Raw genomic sequence first — 16,428 nt, 5'->3', positions numbered from 1 at the left:
GCTAGTAATTCTAAAGGAGATCAGAGAAATTATGTGCAGTGCATTTCCTAGGCGTGAACTAATTTCCTAGACAAAAATGTGCATGATTTGCTTTGGCATTCCAGCTAGTACGAGCACTTTTGTCTGATGAATAAAATACATGTTTGTGAACATGCTATGTTGTTCCACAACCCACAATGCTTCCTCTGCAGCCCCTGAAATAGAAAATTGTCCTTCATTCAACCACACAGGTAAACAATTTCACTCTTACTCACAGGAATGTGACAAAGTTTGGGAATAGGGCTGTGAAAGGAAGTGAGAAGAAAGACTGTAAATCTCAAACAGAATGTGCCTAGCAGAAGGTGAAAACAGATATAAAAGATTGAGTAATGCTGTAAATCTGTCAGAATAAAGGGAAACCTGTGGCGAGAACAAGAAGCCTCTCCTTCCGCTTGTCTCATCTGTCTCCACTAGACTGACCAGGTCCATCTGGATCGAAGCATCTCATGCAGGTGTGTCATCTGCAAATCTCTCCACACATACGGCATACTTCCAAAAGAATATTTATCTCTTCCCTTGAAAGAATCAGTCTTATAGCTTCCCGTGTTACATTAAAATTTATTCTACACAGAAACTTTTATGTCTTAACATCCAACATCAGCAGGCTACGCTTTTAACTAAACATGCATGTGGTTTGAATAGACCATATTTTCTCGGTGGAGAAGCACTTCCTGGCTCGCTATCCCATTTGATTTGATGGGTTATTAAACACTTCTGTCAATAAGAAGCGTGGTGAATGCTAATTTCTGAACCCTCCATCGATAAATGACCATGAAACCAGTGCAAATTAACCTCTAAATGTCATGGGAAAAGCTAGTGCCACAATCATTACTGTATGTGCTTTAGAGATAAATCTTGGTGACTGCACTATAGTGGACATATAGATGCATATCACAGGAATTGAAGTATCTATTTATGATCCATATATCAATATTAATAGGCTTTTATAAATATTAAAATCTAATAAATACATGTAATTAATATTGATGCTTTATCAGAAGGCAACAAGTTCTGTTGTATGTCATCTGGGTTGTGAGCCGATGAGATTATAGGAGGCAGTAAAGTCCCGTTATATTATTGATGTTGAGTCTGTGGTATGTACAGTGTATTGCTATTAATGAGAAGAAACGAGATTATAAAATGAGTCAAAAATATGGAAGATTCAATGACCATTTAGACCATAATATCCTATTAATGAGTTCTTCTTGAAGAAGCATCCATGTTGTCCTGATGCTCTAAGTAGCCATTATGGTTGCCAATTACATGTTTAAAAATAATTCTTCGCTTATTCACTTACTCTTGCTGGAGCGACCTTTTTTTTTTAAATACTATTTTTCTTAGTGGTAAATTAGTTGCTTACATACTAAGAGTAGACCTTCAGACAGAGAAGCAAAGCTTGGCAACTTTACAGCAAACTACCCAAGTACCCCCATCATTCAGTAACTTGTAGAACCAGATTTAGCAGCAAAAAGGTGAAGTAATAATTTTCTGCATGACTATCAGTTTCCTCACATCATTATGGAGAATTTTGGTCTACTCTTCTTTACAAGATTGGTTCAACACATTGAGGTTTACAAGCATTCAGTTATACATAGCATTTCAGTCAAGTTAAGGTCTGGTCTTTGACTGAGCCATTGCAGCATTGATTCTTTTTCCACTCTGTTGTAGATTTGCTGGTGTGCTTGGGATCATTGTTTCGGTGAATGATGTCGTTTCAGCCAGACGTTGTCTCTGCTAACTTGACTCTAGAATACTTTGGTATACAGAGGAGTTTGTGATCAACTCAGTGACCGTAAGGTACTCAGGTCCTGTGGCTGCAAAACAAACCCTATGTCGTGTTTGTGCTGTTATGTCTCTTACTGTGAACTTCTCCAAACACAACTTCTGGCACAACTTCAGCTACTTCCAAGGTGCACTGAGAAAAGTTTTATCACTTGGCCAACACGTTTTGGGTCGTGGCCGTCATCACAGTCATCAAGGCTGTACTGTAGACAGGGCTTGTGTAGTCAAAGGTCAAGGAAAAAGCTTGACCTGCAAGTTGTTTGAGTGTTGTCACATGAGTTTTTTGGAATTTATCTTTCATTGATCCTTGATGTGAATTTCCTGGGACATTCACTCCCGGGAAAATGTAGGCATTCTGTTAACCAGTGTTGGTCAAGTTAGTTGAAAAAAGTAATCCGTAACTAATTACTGATTACTTCCCCCAAAAAGTAATCCCGTTACTTTACTGATTTTAAAAACACGATTTACAACCTGAATAGGTGATAAAGCGATAGATCTTTCAGCCCAATTCTACTTTTTCTGCATAATCCATCATACAAAATGTAATCAAATGGAAAAGTCTCTTTTTAAAACTTGTTTTATCAGTTTTAATCTTTTAACTTTATGCATCAAGCAGAAATGTAATTATATGCAACATTCTCTGACTGGAAGAAATTTGTTTAATATTTAAACCTATTTTCTGCACATTCCAGCACATAAAATATTTTTTTTGTGTGTTTACACTCACTCTTTCAAATAGATGCAAGTAAAACACAGCAGAAAATAAATAAAGTCAAAGACTCAGCGGTCCTTTTGTTCTATTTTCACCTGTAAAGCAGGAGTAGGGTAGGCGGAGGTTTACCCTGGTGCAGGTGTGCCGCAGCGGTCAGTGTAAGAATCCGAGAGTTTCTCTGTGAATTTCCCATTACATTGTTGCGCACTCGGTGCTTGCTTGGAAGTTTAGGGGTTTTTTTCGCTGTAAAAAGAAGTTTTCTTCCCACGCACAATGGATGCTAATGTTTTTGTCACTTTTTATGGAATCAAACTTAAAGTAAGGTCAGTACTTCCACGCTTTAAACGCTGCACGCTCATACTCTCTCCCGCACTCGATATATTATCCATTGTTGATCTGCACACAGCTGTTGTCACCAACGGCGCACTCGCCTACGTCACTGTCATGAGACAGTAACGCAGCGTTCCTACGGGAATGTAACGGTAATTTAATTACCGTTTTTGCAATAGTAATCCCTTACTTTACTCGTTACTTGAAAAAGTAATCAGATTACATTAACGCATTTCAAGTAACGCGTTACTGCCCATCTCTGCTGTTAACACACCCTGAATGTTCCACACCAGGAAGCTGTTTTTATAAACGGTGCTCACACTTGTTAATCAAGTACATTTGATTAGCAGCACTTGGCTGCCGCATACCCTCTTAATTCCTCTAGAAGCAATAAGGGTGAACTTTCAGAGTAATGTATATATAAAATATGTGTTTTTGGATACTTGACCATCATTGATGGTCTTGTACATAAAAATGTAGTGTACCAACTAAACCCAATGTTACTTGTTGGATTTGTTACATGTTGGATCAAACCCAAAATTTATTTCAGCATAAACTATAATACATTATCGACTATGCTACCATACAGGAGGTGTGGAAAAATGGTCTTAATTGTGCATTTTTGGTTTTTAGTAATACAAAATTATCTATTCATAGTCTCTTAAGTTGTGCTTTTAATATTGCTTTGTATTCATGAAACACAGATTTGCTTCCACACAGAATTATGTATGCTTTCAGATAATATTCAGTAAAAATAAAATCCATTAGGGCAAAAAAAGCGATGGAAATGCAAAAACTGTGGTTTTAATGCAACAAATCATTTGCCATTAACCTCACCTGTTATTTTATGGTAAGTAGGGTCTGTGCTATTCTAATAATAACTTCTAACAGAAACCAATCAGGTTAGGATCCGACCACAACATAAAAAAAACGCTGACATTGTGACCCTCTATCCATTACACATACTACTTTTTGACATGCAGCTCTACAATGGGGCTTTTACATTTTGCATTTGTGATGTTTCAGCTGTTCCAGGTGTCAGGCCTGACCACACAACTGTGATGACAAAGAGAAAACAGCCCTAATGTACAATCCTGGTCTGTCACGACAGGTCAGTAGCACAGCTCATTCAGTTGCAGATGATACGCCAAGTCCCACAACACAGGCCTACAAAGAGAAAATACAACTGTTAGAGCCTTGTAAGCGCTGTAAGTCTCTGCTATTGCTGTCTTTTTCACTGCCAATATGAACAGAAATGTCAACAGTGAGTGTCTGTCAGCACCTTGTGTCAGATAATCACAGGAAGCGGGACTTGTTATAGCTGAGTTCATAATGCTCACCTAAATCCCTGACTGGGCATCAAGTGGGGCAATATTATTCTCTGATAAGCCGATACACTGTTTTACCGTAAAACGATTATCAGTTACAACTTACTCCAAAACAAACATTGGCTGAAAAGTGATCATCAAAGGTTCACACGTGCTTACTAAAGCTCACGCCGCAGATAAGCAACATAGTGCTGAGCACAAACATACACATAAAAAATATTTCCTTGTTTATTATGCCTTGACATTTGAAAAACAACCAAGTGTATCTTTTTTGAATGTTAATGTCTGTGATTCGGGAATATGAATCAACCGATTGTGGCTTCTCTGTGATGTGCTCTTTAGAGTCATATCTGAGTGCAGAAGTAACCATTTATTTGCAGAGCGGATGAGAGTCTGCAGCAATATTAAATTTCGTTGCATAAATTGTTCACAGGAATTTATTCGATAGATCCAAAGTTTGTTTCCTCACTACTTTTTATAGACGGTGAATAGACAGAAGTACAATACAGGCAAGAGCTCTTTCACAGTAGGGAAGTCATTAATTTGGTTGATATTGATACTGATATTGTTCCATTGGTATCACTATAATGGTGTGAGAGAAAATCAATCCGAACTTTATCCTTTTATGGATGCTAATGTTTTTGTCTCATGTATTCTTGATGCTGTTATACTTTTGCATAGAAACTGGATTTAGATGTCTGCGATTCAAAGGTTTCTACGTGTACAAAGATTATTGTACACGTAGATGTTTTTCTTCCTAAAGACAGTACTATTCGGAATGACACTTTTATTTTTCAGCAGTCAGTTATCATCTATTTATACTGACTGGGTTTACTTCCTGGTTTTGTTTCATTGTTGAAACCCAGTCTGGCAAATGTGACATCTTGTTGAGACTTTGGAGACAACATTAATCAGACATTTGAAGAGAAGTACACCATAACAATGACTCTATACAGCGGTGTAACATTTTTCAGGCACCTCAGTATTCATATCTGTAACCTGCAGGTTTGATATATCTAGTCAAGGAGATGCAGCATTATTAAGTATTGCAAAAAATAAAATACAGTACGTACAGTATGATTATAAATCTGAGCATCACTAATAAAGAACTGTAAATGTAGTTTTAACTACAGCCTGATATTTCTGGTAGTATTCATATTTGAAATGCTGCATTATAATATAATTATAATAATAGTAATAATAATAAACAGACCAAAAAATAATTTGTATAACATTAGCTGTTGTTTTTGTGCACCGGTGTAAAAAAAAAGAGAAGAAAAAGCATAATCACACATTTTATATGCCATAACTATGGAACACAGGTTGTGTCCAGACCTTTGAATTAAACTGTGACTCAAACTACCATACTCTGTAAATAAGTGTAGGTTTACCATGATTATTGTCTGAAAGGCTTGTCTGCCAGAGACAGACTGATACTGCACAAATCAGCTTGGTAAAACACCCTTGTTAACATTTTAAACCTACGGCATCATAAAAGGTGATGCCGGGGAATTTTGGACTCCCATTCCCCCTAAATCACACACTCTTGATTTGCAATTCCAAATCTAGAACATAAATAGGGCTTCACGGCAACAGCGTGAATCCAACTAAAAAAACCTTGAATAGATTTAGAATTTTAAAAGCTAGATCAAATGAAAATCGCACAAAGGCACCAGCAAGTGGAATTGAAAGTGTGATACAGATGAGGGGGGTGTTGAAGGGGTACGGATGAAAACAGGATTAGACTCCACAGGCCTGGTTCCCACAGATTGCCTGAAATGGGGAACAGATTTAAAGCAGGTACTGTGTGTTGACAGGTTTGGAGTTTTTTTTTCTCAGGCATTTCCCTTTCCTTTTTTTCAGCATGTCTTACACATTTAACTAGACCCATGTCAAAACCTGTTTACATGTCATGAAAAGAAGCAGAACATGTTCAAATCGGGTAAGCTATTGAAGAAAAAAAAACTTGGATGATTTGACAGTTTGAGTCTCTTTAATATTGCTCACTTTGAGGAGGCTGAAACAAATAATGTGCGTGCGTATGGTTTTGCTGTTCCGGTGCTGCTAAATGACGCTGTAATTGATGTTGATTAAAATAATGCAGTTTCTATGTTGAGGCAAGTGTAAATTCTGCTTATGTCTACATGTGTTACGCGCATACAGACGCGTACAGTAGTTCATGTTGTTGTATCTTGACTTTTTTCTGCAAATCAAATACAAGCTGCACGCTTAAGCGTTTCCCTGGTATGTCAGCAAGTTTTAGAGATTAAACTGTTTCATGTTTAATGGGATAAGGAGGAACATGAGCTTCTATCCAATCCTGGCCCAATTGAGTGTTTTTAATGCAATTTGTCAACTCCCTCTGCTAGTGGGATTTGTTCCATACTGTTAGATGTGGAGTCAATTACATAGTATCTCTGAAGAGTATTTTGCTTGAGATATTGCTCATCTGGCAATATTAAAGCTACTTAGTATATGTTTGGCTGGAATGAAGGAAATACAGTTAACAGTTTTTTTTTTAAAGCAGCTTTAAAAAAAATATAATTTAGTGGATGTTATTTGAAAAGGCACAATTTTCAGTACATATTAATATAGAAGAATATGTGACAATAATAATATGGATTGCTTCTCTAAAAACAGAGTGAGTAAAACATTCACTTAAGTCTATATATGATTTTGAAATGTCCAATATGATTAATTACAGACTCCAAGCATTACAAATGACTCACCGGTTAATGTTAACAAATATTCTCCCTTAAGGGCCTCTATTAATAATTTCATATTCTCTGCAAATATTATTCTATCCACCTGCTGCGTGTGATCCTACCCACCCCCACGCCCCACTTTTTTTTCTTTTTTCGTTTTGTGATCATACATAATTTAGTCCCTGGCCACATCTAATAAATGATGTTGACATATGCTCTTGCAGAGAGCACTGCCTGGAAGTGTTGGTTGATAAGCTTCTTTGCATTCTCACTGGATCCAATTTTGCCCTATCAGAGCATGAGTGTGTGTGGCTCTGCTCACATGGTCCACCAGGCCTCGAGATGTCCCGAGGCTTCCGATTAGTGACAACTGTTCAAGGAAGGGGGGGAAGAGATTTGTGTAAAATTCAAATTTGTCACCAATAGTATGGTTTGTTTTAGTTTGTTTGTTTTTTTATTGGTTCCAGGTTTTTGACCCTCACCCTTTTGTGAACAAGGTTACACTCAAAGTCATATAAATGTGGATTTTCATGTTTGAAAACCTCTGTTCATTTTGTTTGTTTTAAAAATAGACGCTAAGGAGAGTTTTCAATTGCATCCCCATTGCATGGAGTACAGAATCACATAAAAACCAGTGTTTTTCAGGCGTAGGTGTGTGTGTACATGTAGAGGGTTTGGGAAGGGCTTGTTGTGTGTGGGTGGGGGGTCATGAGCCACTTTCACACCCACCCAATACTGCAAGCGTGCTGCGTATAAACTGCGCCCACAGAGCCACCAGAACGTGGAGATGGATTAAAAATTGAAATTGCTTTAAGCGCTTATATCCAAATATTTGTCCATTCTCAGCCTGAAATGAATTCCTACAGTTCCAACTCAACTCCACCCCTCCCACCTCGTCCTCCTCCTCCTCTTCTTCTTCTTCTTCTTCCTCCCCGGCCCCAAGCATTACGCGAGAGAATCAATTCGATCAATTCCGCTCTACCAATTGTTTGTTGTATTTTTTTTCTGCTGACCACACCTCAAGGATTAATATTTGATTAGCCTTTAGGAGGGGTGGAAAGTACTTATTAACCTTATTTGTCAATCTGTCAGTACCACTGTGTGAATTGTGCCTTGTGGCAGGGAGTGCAGGGCTGGAGGGGGGGAGGGGATCACTTCAGGGAATATCATGTCTTCCAATGACTGCTCTCCTTTGGATGTTTCATCATAATTATCCTTTTTAGGCTGCTGCCACAAGCATGACAGTCATTTCTGCATTTTGAATGCATTTGTTAATTGATAGTATGAGACGCTGTTCCACAATAATATAATGGTATTGATGTTTAGCTGCTGTTTCCTTCCACAATTTGCCCAATTATGCCAACTTCTTTTCTCAGTGAATTACAGGATGGGGTTATGGTCGGTAATTTAAATTCATGATGATTGTTTGTAAACAGAAAAATGGAGTGTGTTGCCATTCGGGTCATTTTCATCACATTCCACGAAGACAAAGCATTTAGTCATTTTGAAATTGACACGTAAACCTCCACACTGTAAGCAGTTCATTTTTTTTTTCATTAGTGATTTTAATTAAGTCTTCCACACAACACTGAAATTGACTTTATGTATAATTGTTCATTATATGTCTTGTTTTCCACAATGGGGAAATTAAGGGGCCTCGAACGGATGAATCTGAGACATGATTAGTCTTGTTCATCCCAAATGTATAATTTTTTTAATGCCTAGCGTGAGCTTTGCTGCAAAGTGAAATTGATACTCGGTATATGAAAACATTTAATGAATTGCCAATTTTATTGTCAAAATCAAGCTAACAGATATTCTTTGGGGAAATTTAAGGGGGGAGTTGGATGCACGTTTGAACATTCAAGCTTTGCAGTTGGACATTCAGGTTGATTTTTTTTTTTAAATTGACAACAACAACAACAACAAAAAAAAGAAAAAAACACTGCTTTCCCAGAGTTTAAAAGAATCAACGATGCTCAGATGTGTGAAAGCCAAACACACGAAAACACATACGCATTATTTAATAGCCAGTGGCTTTATCTGCCTTTTGTTTAAGGAGTGCAACTCTTGCATCACAGCCTTTGCACGAGGGCCTGACTGCCTCTGTTTGGGTCTGAATCTGCTTGTGTCTAAATGATAACACCTCTCCATATTCAGCGGAGGCCTCCCAGATCTGTCTCCTCAACCTCTGTTTTATCTGTGATCATACGCCCCCATGCTATCGAGCTCAGTCAAAGACCATCCCATGGTTTGCAGTGTTAATTACAGATCCTTTGATGTGATAGAACGTAGCCCTGTAGAGATTGATTACTCTTTGAGCTAAGTTGTCTTCCAATTACTTAGACAATTAGCCAACTAATTAAGATACTTACCCTGTGCATTGAAAAAGGAAGAGGAGTACTGCTGTGAGGATCTCCCTTGATATATGAGCTGCCAGGGATTCTCAGAGTGTCTCAGCTGAGGAAAAGTAGGCCTGGTGTGCTGACTGCAGCTCAGGAAACGGGCCCAAAATGAGCCACTGCAGCAGACCGTGATAATAATGTGGATCAAGCATTTGGAGACGTTTATCACTTCTTGTTGATTGAGGATAAGGATGTTAGATCAGAGGATGAATTGATGTTTGACAATCCATTTTAGAGTCGTTTTTACCATCTGACAAATGCCAACTTCTCAATGATAAGCTCAAATATTGAATATTTCTAAATAGTTATTGGTTCTGTTGATCATTTGAATTTTATCTGTGCAGACTGCAGATGAAAAAGAAGTAAAGAAGCAATGTTCAGCTTCTCCTGACAAATAATTAGTCGGTGGACTTGAAGTCACCGAAGCGTGTCTGAATATTTACACTCCAATCATTTGTAATTAGTCTGAAAATGGCAGTTTGGGACTCTTTCATTAATGGATCCGTTAAAGAATTTGGTCCTCTGATTTAAAAAAAAAAGACGAAAAAAATTTATTAATTTCTCAAGAGACTTCAAAAGAATTCTACTTTCTGATAGCAAACTGTTAATGTTCTTTCACTGTTATTAAAACACTGAATAAGGTGCTCATTCATCAGCATCAACAGTATTTCTGTTGGCAGTGTGCAAAATAACCGACTCAAACTATTTCTATGGCTAATGACAAACCAGCTTATCTGACTGACCTATGTTGGTCTTAACACACTATGACAGAGCAACTCATAATGAAAGTTTTTGTCTTTATTTGATAGATGCATTAAAAATGAACACGTGGAATGCAGGAGGCTCATAGTTATGGTATTAGTTATTTGTAACCTTCTCCTGGTAACAAATTTTTAGCCCCAAAATTTAAACCTATTAGCTAAGGTAGAGTCTCAGGAAGACTTTGGCAATGACAATGAACGATATTTCCTCTTTTGCTTACAACCAAATCAATAATTGGTGTTTTTTTTATGTCATTTTCTGACTAATGCTGTTAATTGTTAGAAGTTATGGCAAGATTTTATATCTACACCTGTTAAATCATAAGGCATTATACAAAGACTGGACCTGGAAGTGGATAGTGCACAAATTCAAAGTAAACGGTTATAAAGAAGATGATGCTCAGTGGTTTTCCTCATGGCCTCTTTATATGATTAAACTAAAACTTTAACCCAGTAAGCATCACTGTCGTCTTGCATGTTTTTTTCATCCACAAAGGACTAAAAGTATATCTATTGCTACACTGAAGTTCTTACAGCATTTATTTTTTAATTACTATGACTTATCCTCACTTACTATCATGACTCATCTCAGGATGATAAATAGAACATTTAAATCATCTTCAGACTGTTGAGTATAGTTCACGTTATTTATGCTTGTCATGGCAGCTCATATCTTAAACCACGATGTGTGTGAGGCTTTTGACTCTACAAGACAACATTTCAATGGGTTAAAATTATTTATTTCTTTTTTGTGCGCTGCATCTAACCGCAGCTTGTCACGCCTATTGTCACGTCCCTTTAACCCCAGCTGGGCAACTCCATTATTGCCCCTCCATTGTAATGTTAATGCTGCGTTATCTGTGCAAGGGACAAATATGCCAGGGACAATGGGGGTGTAGACATGCATTCAATTTATGCTTCCATAATTGCTTTTGATGATGTAGATAATTATGTTGTACTCTGGAGAGTTTTTGCACTAGGAAATTTACAGAAAAACCTTGAATCCTTTGTATTTTCTGGACAAGTATCCCGTGTAAATAATATCTTTCCAATTTTCCATCCATTTTTGGTTTCATACTATGTCGAATTTTGAAATGGCTACGTTTTTCGCTAAATGAGGGTGTTTTAATTATTGGGTTTGCAAATAAAAATCATAACTGCCAGCAATTACTTTTTAAACTTGGCTGCAGAGTTATCAGAACTAAGTTAAATGCCTGTGGTGATGGCTAGAAGAGCCTCATTGTACCATATAGAGTATGATTTGTACCCGTCGGACTTGTGTTCTGACACTTTGGAGGAGAGATAACACTGTGTGTAACTACCCATCTGAATTGTATATAAAGCAGCTGGAACCTGTTCTACATCAACCAGCTATAAAAGCAGAATATTGCACCATGAGAATTCAGTAATTCCTATATAAATACCAAATACATATACATTTATGTATTCCCATATATCTCTTCTTGTAAAAGGAATGCAAAAACATTGATTTCTTTCCCTGTTAGTTTTTCCTTTTCCCTGCTGCCAGTTTTAAACTCGCAGAGTGTGTCTGATTGAAGTTGTTGGTGCAGGCTGGATCGAAAGACCCCCTGTGATTAGGAGGTCAGCAAGTCTGAGAGATCAAACTCTCCTTCCTCATCCCCTAATCACAGATTATATAAAACAATCTTAGCACCACTTAACCTGTGCGGGAGCCCTGATATGGCTTGGCATGCTCTGTCTCTATTAATCAATCAGCTTCATGCCTTCATGAGATCTGCGATGCAAATTTGTGTAATGGCTGTAGTCCCATTTCTATGGATTTCCTTGGGTGCCAAATTCCTGTGACATACATGTAGGGCAAATACGGGGCTAAAACAATAAATAGCAGCAGCAGAAGAAAATCTCTCACTCCGATTTCACAACTCTCTCCGGTTACATTTGGAAAACATCAAGCATGACCAAATATTTAAATATTGCAACTGCTAATGACTGAATTGGCTTGCAGATAGATGTTACTGTGTGCTTAAGGATTTATAATCAAATAAGGATTTTCTCAGTTATGCTGTACAATAGCATCTTCCACAAAATTCATCCTGGTGTCTCTCTCTGTCAAATCTGTCATTTCTTCCTCAGTTTATTCTCACTGGAGATGTGTAGCATGATGATACTGACAACACAATTTAGGGAGCAGAACAAACTCAGCTGGTTTTGTTTTCTGGTGGCAGCTGTGTTTGTCTCTGTCTCTAGTAAGCACTTAACCGATGAGGAAAATGATAAATATGTGAGTGTTTATATTCAATATCTTTCACCTCTGTTATCAGACAAAAAGGCATAAATGGTGACTTAGAGACTTTCAAGCACAAGGGTTTTTTTTTTAAAATATGAAGCTGTTGTGATTAAAAGAAAATATGTTTTTTTTAATCCAGCTCCACAAGTATGAAGAATAGTGATAATATACTTGATTTTATTATTATTTTACCCTACTTGGTAACACTTTAGGATGTGCATAAGCGCCACTGATTAGATGGTTATACCATTGAATTTAGCAGCATTTGAAAGAAATGATTATTTTGAATGGTCATATTCATGTCAGAACCATTAGACCACCACTGTTTTCCCCCAGTGACCTCATAATAAATGCATACTGGTATTAAGTAAGGACGTTTTTGTACATTTAAGGTTGGATTGTAACATATAGATATTTAATACATGTGGTCCATTCATGTAACAACAAAGTGCAATTGTAAATGGTGGTTAGGGGTGTCCACAAAATCCTCAGATCCTTCCTAACAATATGTACTCTAAAATAGTGTCTTGTTATCACTAATTATCTAGTAGTTTGATACCTTTGGGCAGTAATTAGGAAGTTATGAAGGGGAAAAAAAACGTAGTTGTGAATATTTTAATGTAATATATTGCTCAAGCCTTTTTTTATGATCACCAATGTTCCATAATGAGCTTTTAAGCAAATGTGAATGAGGACATTTACATAGCTATTATCATTCACTTGTTGTGCATTAGTGATTAGTGATTAGTACAATGTTCACCTTCGGTTTTCATTGTTTACTCGGTCCTGACAATGTGCAGTTAAATGCTATACTGCACTCACCAGCCAGCCTCTAACTGTGGCTGTCTGCTTTTTAGTGCTGAACAGGTAGTGCATGTTCTGTTTAAAGAGCTTGTTCTCTGAAAATAGCTGCCTGCTGTGAAAACAGCTAAACGATGATCTGAAACTCTCTATGATACTTGTAAAGCTGAGGGGAGGTGAAGGTTTGAGCAATAGTTTTGATAATCTGTTGGTTCATCTCTAGCGGAAACCTCTTGCACAATGCCACATCAGAATGTAAATTGCGGCTCTTTTAACATATAATGTCAGATTTTCAACAGTAACTGAGTGTTTTTACAGCATATGATCAACACTTTTTAAAAATGTAACTTTAATAGTTTTTTGTTTGTTTTGGGGTTTTGTTTTTTTTTTGGTTTTCCCATTCTCTATGTCATCATTGCTCCTGGCATCAATCAGAAGTAAAAAGCAAGAAGGTAAATGGTGCCTGCTGACTATATCTCAAGTTTAATGTTTGAATGGGGTTTTTTGTACCATTAAACTCTGCAGTTTTCTTGGTATGACAGCTCATTTTTTTGTTTCTACGCTCTAAATGTTCATGATGATGCTACTGAGGGTCAGTTTCAATGTGAGGAAAAAGCACATGTTCCAATATGCACTTTGAATCTCTAGGCCGCTTCACTGAGGCCAACCATGTAATGTCCCTCCCTGCTGCTGTATACAGTCTAGGAGCTGCATTAAATGGCTGCTCCATCTTCTGAGGCTGGCTGGGCTGCTTATGAGAGGAACATAAACTACCACGCAATGTCCCATTGTCTCTGGCCACTTAGTTCCTCTCATTGTTGGAGGTTATTTTGCCCTTATGAGGGGCAGAAGGTTTTCAGTGTCAGTAGCGGGTGATTAATGACTCACTGTGGCTCCCTCCTGCTGAAAAGTGCACACTCAGTCTAGACTAAGATTTCCCTAACCTACCACCTCCCTACCAAGGGGACATCCATTCACCAGTTGAGGAATTTTCAGTCCCATAGAGGCATGTGTCCCCCTAACTTATTTAACATATTTGTTCCCGTGTCTCAAAAAAAAACTTGATTGATTTTGAAGTGAAAAGTCACATTTACAGCTTGAAATTCCCTCGTGGTTAATCACGTCTAATTAACAGGACAAAGTGGAGATATTACGAGCCACAGTAAATGTTATTTTTGGGGGGTTTTAACAGGAGATATATGCTGTATTTCTTGAAGCTGCCCAACAGTAAAGATATCTAGTTGCAGTACTGGGGATGAGCAGTGGTTGGTGTATAAATATGATTTATAGCGCATAGACAATGAGACAGACCTGTCTTCTGGTTGGCACCTTTGACAATCCCTCAAATCTCTTTGTATTTTGAGCAAAGACCAAAAGAAAACACTCCTGAATAATAAAGGTAGCGTTCCTCGTACATGAGGCGCATTACAAAACAGGAACAAAATAATAAATACATTTGGGTGAGAGGCTTTTTCACAGAGATGTAGTGACTTCCAACTATGGAAACCATGAAGGGAGCCACCTTTGTCTCCTGACCTTTACCATCAAACACTATTCCTGTTTCCAAATCCCTTCGAGTGCAAGAAACAACCAGACTCTGTTGGGGCCTATATGACTCAAATTATATCATTTGTCCAATTTGCTATTGTTTCATCCATGTCAGGATAATTTGCTTTGGGTTTCTCTGTAATGTCTTGGGTTTTGTCTACCCCCTTGAGAGCCCTGCTATACACTGTGTGCCCTAGATAGACTGTTTATCAAGTGCCCTGTGTTCTGTCAAGTTGACTTTCCAACCATGATGCACAGATAAAATGTACAGCTTCATTTCACTGGCAGTCTCAGGAGGAATAGGCCCATGACCGCAGCAGGAGCCTGTTTACCTGGGGTATTAATTGGGTCACAGTTAAAAGCGCGGTGCAGACAGTCTCGCTGAGGATAAAGACAAGGCAGTCATCATTACTCAACACCTACTGTATAATGACAGCTTCATCTCTCCCTCAGTAGCCATCCCACTCCTAATTAATCTCATCATCTCTCCTAACAGTTGGACAGTCAGCAGCCAAACAGATTTAACATATGTTATTATCACCATTGCTCTGAAACCATTTCACTTACAAAGTGAAAAGTAGATCTGTCATTATATTTTTGCGAGCAGCCAAGTCAGCCTGTCAAGATCACAGTTGTATCAGTGTGAATTCAGCCAATTCTACAAAACCTTGCAATCTATTTCATTTTATTTTGAGTCTAGGCAGCAATTAGTCTTCTAAATGTGTGTTCATGATGAGGCTGTATGAATCATAATTAATTTTCGGCGCTAAATTGATTCATCAAAGGACATATTTCAGTATTTCAGTTTTTTGCCACATATAAGAGCTTGAAGCTTCACAATCAGTGTCAGATTTTGACAACTGGTGGCAGAGCACTCATTAATCAACTAGTGAACTCGGTCATTTCCTGCCTCCTGGGTTCACTAGGCAAAGACAGCAGTCAGAGATGGTGACCACCAAACGCAGTGGACTCCCTGACAGCTCCGTCTGGCTCCTCCAAATCATACAGACAACCTTTCCTGTGATGACTGCAGCCAATTCACAGGAACGGGGAGAAATCAGTTGTCTTTGCCATTAATAATACTGAAGTGTTGAAGCATCATCTTCTGCCTCATCTACTGCAGGCAGGGTGTCATGCTTCTTCAATTAATTGCTTGCTTGCCAAATGTATCTTTGCGCATTATCTTGTTATATCTTTTGATTGCATGTGCTTAATCCTTATCATAATTGGAGTTGCACACTGCCACTGGGCCAGTTATGTCTCATACCAAATTAGGCTTAAAATTGTTTACTGAAATATAGACGCTGCTCACTTTAGCCATGAATTCCACAGAAAACAATGTTGGAAAATAAGAGATTAAGAATGAGAAAGAAGCATAGACTTACTGACATTTCGGTTGGGCATCTGTTGTTCTTTTTTTATTCTGTCAGGCAATGATTTGCTTCCACAAAAAGCAGTCCAAGCTCTTTGTGTGTTTTATTGGTTCTTGATTGCACATGAACAATTCTCTGGGCAAACAAATCAGTCTACTCAACCATCAGGGTACCGGTAATTCAGTGAAACTAGTCCTCCCTGGAAGTGTTTTAAGTCTCAGGCAGAGACCAAAGAGGAATAACAATCATAACCATGAATGGGCTACATGGGTAATGGAGCACCACCTCTGCTGCTGCTTGCTGTGTGAGGGTGTTGTTTTTACACAAATTGTGAGACGTTGTCACATTGTAAAGGCAGCAAAAGGTCACAACAGC

Source organism: Rhamphochromis longiceps, linkage group LG4 (assembly GCF_057381845.1).
Source record: "Rhamphochromis longiceps isolate RC_006_pf linkage group LG4, R_longiceps_female_GT1.1, whole genome shotgun sequence".
Taxonomy (NCBI): Eukaryota; Metazoa; Chordata; class Actinopteri; order Cichliformes; family Cichlidae; genus Rhamphochromis; species Rhamphochromis longiceps.
Note: the sequence above shows the minus strand (reverse complement) of the source record.